This window comes from Aedes albopictus, chromosome 2 (genome assembly GCF_035046485.1).
Source record: "Aedes albopictus strain Foshan chromosome 2, AalbF5, whole genome shotgun sequence".
Taxonomy (NCBI): domain Eukaryota; kingdom Metazoa; phylum Arthropoda; class Insecta; order Diptera; family Culicidae; genus Aedes; species Aedes albopictus.
Window position 1 is genome coordinate 267537505 of NC_085137.1, and position 7598 is coordinate 267545102.

Genomic DNA, 7598 nt, shown 5'->3' on the forward strand with positions numbered 1-7598 from the left:
ATGTATATTGACGAGTTCTAAGATCTAACAGAGTTTCAAAATCCTAGTCTCAATAACCATTAAAATATCGAGATTTGAAATTGAAAAAGGTACCCGGGTACCCTGCCGGCCACATAAGTGTTAAATATTTCAAAAACAAAGTATATGGTCTTCCGTTCTCCTAGAAAAAACGTTGATAATAGTTTTGTAGTTTCTCTTAATTCATGCTCTATTGAACAAGTACAGTCGTTTAAGTATCTAGGTCTATTTCTAGACACGACTTTGGGTTGGTCTGAACACATCAAACATGTAGAGAAGAAAGTCTCGTCGCTTTGTGGAATTTTGCGAAGGGTTAGTGGGTTTTTACCTCGTAGCGTACTTCTTAAATATTACTTTGCCTATATTCATTCAATTTTAAGCTATCTTATAATTGCATGGGGTCGTGCCTGTAAGTCACATATGAAAAAAGTCCAAACTCTCCAAAACAGATGCCTCAAAATAATTTTTAAGAAACCTTTTTTGTACCCTTCTTTACAGCTTTATTCCGACAATTCTCATAACATTCTACCCATCAACGGACTTCGTGAACTGCAGACTGTAATCTTCGTATACGATACACTTCATAGAAATAATTTTCATCATAATATTCAAATGCCCTCTATTCCTCATAGATACACTTTAAGACGACCTAACAACCTACACCAATATAGAGCCACAACTACATTTGGTAAAAAACGAATATCCATCATTGTTCCTATCAAGTACAATCAATTACCAGAAGAAATCAAGCAAATAACAAATCGTTCAATGTTCAAAGCCAAGTTAAAGAACTTCTACAAATTGCGTCTCACCGACATTCTAGGCTAATATTTTATTGCAACCTCCACCAGAAGTAAGTTTTTGTTATTGTTATTTAAATTAGTTTAAGCTCACAGTGGCTCCCTTAAAAGGAACAATATGTTCCACTGGGATGTCACGCCCAACACTTTTATAATAGTTATTGTGGTACCGAGAACCGAAGCACACGCGTCTAAGTATCAAACTGAATGGATACGGCTAGTCGCACCGTCGGCAGTATGAAAATATCACCAATACACATACGGCACATTCAAAGCGTAGAACATACTTATCACTTGAGCTGTCTACCACATCCCCCTTTTTATAAACAAAAGATTATTATTTCAATTTAAACTTCTAATACTTATTGGAATCTGAAACTAATTGTAAACTCAACTTTATAACACACATATATTAAATGAAATCTTATACCTTCCATATACCAACTTTCGCAATCGCTCCAAATACCTAGAAGCTTCATCATCTAAGGTTAACGGGAAAGCTCGGTTTCTGCGATATTTATCGCTGACTCCTAAATCTTCTTCTAAAAATGTTTATTTTGTACAAGCTTCCCGTGTCCCGTGATCTATATCTAATGTTAGAGCCATTACGGTCGTCAGTAAGAAACATCCCAAGCACAATATCACGAGCCGGGATATCATTCAGCTCCACTTCATTGATGGCATCCCACGCTCTTTTCTTTCAGCAAACGAAATGCGTAGAAGGGACTCCTGTAAAATTCAACACTGGAAACTTCAAACGGGGTTTATAACTTTCAAGCTGTTTATTCGTCGCTTTACCGGTGATCGAGTGAGAATAACAAGAAATCCAAAGCATGTTCATCTGAGATATGGCACCACCACGTTTAAGGCAAATAACTCCCCTTGAATGGACAACGCGCTGACTTGCACCTACTTCGCATCACAGCGACATTCACGCTGGGTCAAGAAGTTGCAAACTGCAAACAAAACCACAATACCCATGCTCCTCTTCTGGGTACGATGTAATGGGTAATCCATTGTACCACCATACCAATCTCGAGCTGTTATCTTCTTTTCTCTCTTTGCTGACTGGCATTGTCCACCCGTAGTGTGCATTTTAGTTACAGTTGGACACGTTCAGTTGTCACCACCATGTGGAAAACCCACGAACGAGCGACATCTCCGACTCTGCAGCGTAGCCTTCGCTAAGCCTTTACTCCGTTACCACGGTTCTCGTGTTTAACAGTTCAACGCCTCTACCAGCACTCCAACATAAAAAATAGCTGCCAGTTTTCCTATACTATTGCACAATCGAATCCTTCATACCTCTCATACACTCACGCCGTGTTCTGGTCTATGCTTGGCCAAGGCCACCAATATGTCTAGCAAACGTCTCTTTATACTCTACTGCTACTACCATACGCATTTTAAAGCCGACAGAACAAAACATTTTAAACATCGGGGGCAAGGTTGTTTGCATACAAGACCATTATGGAAGTGGGCAGAAAACGACTCCACCTAAACCGACGTCTAATACCACCCTGTACCACCTAGGCATAATACAGTGAGGTCACTTTAAGTGGCCCCAGCAACCACGAAATGTCAATTCGCAGCAGCTTTTGTTTTTGGCAAGGGCGAACAGCGTATTCGACGTCCTGGTCATTACAGCCTCAGCTTTCATAATACGTTATGATAAAGCCATGGCATAATACGTTTGTACGCTTGGTGACGCTAACCGCACGGCCGCGAGGCTCCACAAGATTTCCCAATGGCCACTTTATACAAACAACCCTATACAGTAGACGTTCGATAACTGCAACATGTTTACGTTTCACTTAGCGAATAAAATTCGATAACTGCAACGACTGACAGACGTCAAAGAACTGTCAGTTGCTGCAGAATGCAGCCAATGTGCATACGAAAAACATCGCACTGCAACGAAAGTGCATGCGAAAAACATCGCATCGCTGTTGACGTTTCGTTTTGACGGGTAGCGGTGCGATAACTGCAAAATTGTTGCACTTAGCGGACTTGCAGTTAAAAAGCCTTGCAGTTAAACCGTTTGCACCGAGCGAACGTCTACTGTATCCCAGACACCTGCAGCGCAAACAACCATCCTACAACCACTGCTGATAACACGAGACAGACTGTCCAGAGAAAATAGGTAGAGAAGCGAAGAGTGAACAGCCGCCTGAATGGCAACACTTTTTCTGTTATGATTTCATCGCTCGGATGCTGGCAACTGCCGCAAAGCAGATTAATCCACCCATCGGAGGTAGTGCCTATCTCGTATACTGCATCAGAACATGATTTATGCTGCTGTTTTATCAACTAGGAATTATCAAATTGATATTCCAAAATGGAACAATTTTCATTAATTCAAGGAATCAATGTTATTTATACTGTTATCCATGATATTTAAAAACTTTGGTAAAAATATGTTTCAAATGATTGCAATACTTATCTTCACTTATGCGGTAATCGTCAAGGTTTGTTGATTTTGCTCGATAGGATACCAGTTTGACGGTTCGATAAGGTATTTTTGGCTTCACACTCTTCGCTTCTCTACCTATTTTCTCTGAGACTGTCCTTCCACTGTAGCAGCACCGACCTGAGTTTCACACCTGAAGCTTCAAGCTACCAACATTGTTTGATATTGTTAATAACAGCATCTTAGATCCAATAGACGTTCCAAGTCTGAGTTTCACAGCTTTAGCTTCCCGAAACAGCTGTCACGCTGCGGCAGCCGTTGAAAGTTGATCAACTTTTTTTTTCAGCATCCTGTTGAAAAGTTTAAAACGACGCGAGAAGCATACATAATTATCGCGAGAATACTGTAGAGTTCTTCCCTAATCCTTGGTGATCGACACTCTGATTGAACGAGAAAATTTGCATCCGCTGACATAGAAAGGCCAGTGTATGTTTCCTCTCTCTACATGTTCAATCGCAAAGTAGAGACACTGCGCCATGCCTCTTCTCATGGTTGCAATCAGCCATCTTCAAGAGTTTCAACACAAACACACAAGGTTCATCGTCACGAAAACATAATCGTCCAATGTCATTCGTTCTGTGGTCTAGAGTACACGGGGTCAAATATTTGACAAGGAATATACTCAAGAACAAAAATCTGTTTGACATCGATGAAAATTCGATCTGGTCAAACCAGATATTTGGGGATTGGTTTGTTTTTTTTTCAAATTTTTACCGTGTGTACTAGTGGCTTATGTTTCACAAAGCACCAACTACGCAGTAATAAGTAAACGTCATACTGGAGCAAAAACGGAGCGAGAGCTGTGAGCGAGCGATCTGCAACCCTCTGAGTATTTGAACAACTGCCAAAAAGAAAAGCATGGGAAGTTGGTAGAAAAGAGTAAGTGGAGTACAAGTCTATCTGTGTTCCCAAGATTGCATGGTCGATAAAGTTGTAGGTTCAACTATTTACAAATCCACTCCTGCTACGGGAAACAAATTGAAACTGCCCCTGTCGACAGCAATGCTGTGGACCAGAACTTCTTCCAATTTAGCCTCGTCGTCCATCTCCACGTTCCTGTTCTCTTGATGTTGGATTCCCGTTCATATGGCAAGTACTTCCGCATTCTGCATCAGACCTACACAATATATGACAACGATGACTAGTTCTACCCAAAGCGGAACATCTAGCACTGGCTGATGAAATCAACATCCCGCCTTCTGAGCCAGAACTCTGCTATCTCTGCAGCAATGTAGATAATCTTTATGGCTTCATCAAGGTTCGACGAAACGTGTTCGTTTCTGATCCTCACGATACCCTGAATAACCTTGTCCTTGACTGCAACTCTACAGCATCGTTGCTCGGCTCGACCAAAAAAACAAAATCATCCTTCTGCTATCCTCTTAACAGAAAGCCTTCGATGGATTCATCATCTACTGCAGACATGGACCATGAATAAAATTGCTCAAAACCCCTGTTTCAGATACATGTTCAGAAAGCTTCTGCTTGTCTGCCCAGTCGGATTATGGCTGTCGCTGTTAAATATAATACATGTCAGCTCCACGAGTGCCGTAACAACCTTTGTATTAACTCCACTCCTCCCGTAGCAGCACTTGAGCTTTGATTGTTTTTTCGATAGCTGATACTCCTTGCGCTCATCGCACTTTCCAAATAACTCATATATTTCATATCTGAGAAAACGAAAGAAGAGTGAATGTGACCTGCAGTGGATTGTTGAATGCCGAACTGAAAACGGGTATCGGTAGAACGTCAAGAACGTTTTCTTTCGCTGACGAATCCGTTCCATGAAAACCACAAGAATCACAACGAATTTACTAGGTTATTCTTACCCAATTTTGTACCTCAACCCAAGACACCGCCATAGAACATCTTCTATTGATCTAGTGAATTTAATCACGTTTCCATTTATTTGCTTAAGTATCTCGTTTATTCATGCTTGTTTAGTGAATCCAATCACTTTGCCACACACCTCAGTGAATTAAATCACATTACTTTTCTTGAACCTCTCAGTGAATCAAATCCGTCAGTGAATTGAATCACTACACAATAGACGGTCAACCGGTCCAAGACAACGATTTTTTTTCCGCACCACCTATCCATTAAAAGTGGAAACGACTAAACCTCTACGACCGGTGAATCAAGAATATTAACATTAAACACTTCTCGTTTTTTTTCGATGCAATAAATGAAAAAAAAGTAAATGTGTTGTATTTCTGGATCGTCAACCTTATCATAGTCTTTGAAGAAAAACGCTAACTCGCCCATTCTTGCGTATCACTCCAACATTACCCGAAGCAGAGAATAGAAGAAAACTCAACATAGCCCTTGGACTGTTATGATGGCCGCAGAGCGACATATGACCGCACAGAATGGTAAAAGCAAAGCAGAAGTACTACCTTCCTACTGTTGTGATATGATTTCCCGATTTATTTCCCGTTTTACCGTTTACAATTTTATTATTTCTTCCACACTCGAAATCGTACACTTTTTCAGTCACTACTCTGTCTTTCAGTCCCGCCTTCTAGACGCGCGTGATGCCGCTTCTCCACACAGTCCTGGTGGTCGTCTTGCCGGTCTCCAATCTGTCAAAATAACAAGATGAATGAATGTTGTCAAGGTGCGCATATTTCATGCTACTTAATAGTGTTCAATGCAGAACCCTACATCCCTACCTTTCTTTTAAATAATAATAAACAACAAATCGAACTTAGTATGAGACAAAGTCCTTCAGTCGAGCTGGTTCCGATCTAGTTCTTTTGGATCTTACTTCGGTTGTTTGTTCATCCACCGCATGCTCTGCTGATGCTGGATTACCTGCCCCATCTGTATGTGCATCCTCTACGCTTTGACCAGAATCCAGATCCACCAAATTACACAAGTTTACAAAATAAAACGAAAGTCGTGAACTTCTGTCAACGACCAAAATTTTTGAAGCACAATTTAGTGCTGATTTCGAAACCGACCTTCAAAAATTTTTAAGTAGAACAGTTTTTGAGTTTTAGCTCAATATCGAGTTTTGCAACTTTTCAAAATATATAGTTTACTAAAACTCAAATATGTTGCGTTTTGTTCAACCAATTTTAAATCTTTTTCCATAAATTAAAAGCTGAATACAATACCATTCGATCATCTGAATACAGGTTTTGCGTCAGATTGATAAAATTCAAGATATTGGCGAGTTTTAGGGACGATCTTCTTAAATTTTAACAAAATTCCCAAAATTTTTTGAAGAAATGTATTTTTTTAAATAAGAAAAAAACAACTTAAAATTTTTTTCTCGACGTTTATTTGACATTTCATAAGTAGGCGAGTTACAGTAAAAAATTCAGCTCAATCGGAGCATTGATTACGGTGAATGAGATGTGTGAAGTGAGCGACTTTGCTTAAAAATAGAACAAAAATCGATTTCAAATCATCAACCTTGTATGGAAAGTCGAAAAAAATTCCGCTCTACTGTAATTTTTTTCCTTCGCGTTTTCGAACTCAGGGCATGATTCTACACCAAAAATGATCATCAGCTTACCGAGTTCAAAAATGCTGTAAACTAGTGTTATCACTTGTTGAACAAGGTATAACTTTCAGATGTGCCGCGCTTCTTCTGAATTTCTTCCCGGACGAAGATGAGCGGATGATCGGTTCCTTTCTTTTCAATCACTTCGTATTCTTCCGGGGAAAAGTCAGTGCTCAACTTATTCTCCTTCTTAGTACGCTTAGCCAAAACGCGATCGCCTACTTCGATGTCACTCAAACGAGCCTTACGGCGACAGTCTGCATACATCCTCCCCTTTTCTTTCTGTGTCTTATCGTTATCTCTTACAGCTTCATCACAACCTAGAGTAGAAGGAATGCTGGGTAGTTTCGTGCGTAAACGTCGTCCTAGCATAAGTTCCGCTGGAGCTCTTCCTGTTGTTGGATGTACTGTCGAGTGATATGTAAGCAAGTATACCCGTAGTTCTTTTCGCCAGTTTTGACCCAGTTCTTGCGCTATTCTGAGACGTTTCAATATGGAACGGTTTTGCCGTTCCACTTCCCCGTTCATTTGGGGCCAGTACGGGATAGTACTATCCAAATGTATACCTTGCTCTTCGCAAAACGATCGAAATTCTTCAGATGTGAATTGTGGTCCGTTATCCGCTCGGAGATAGTCGGGTATTCCATATCGAGAGAAAATGATCAAAAGCTGTTCGATAGTGCAGGCAGTCGTTATCTCCTGCATTTCTACGACTTCTAAATATCGGCTATAGTAGTCGACGCACACTAGGAGATTCTCACCGTCTGGGAGTGGTCCCAGAAAGTCAATGGCAATCTGT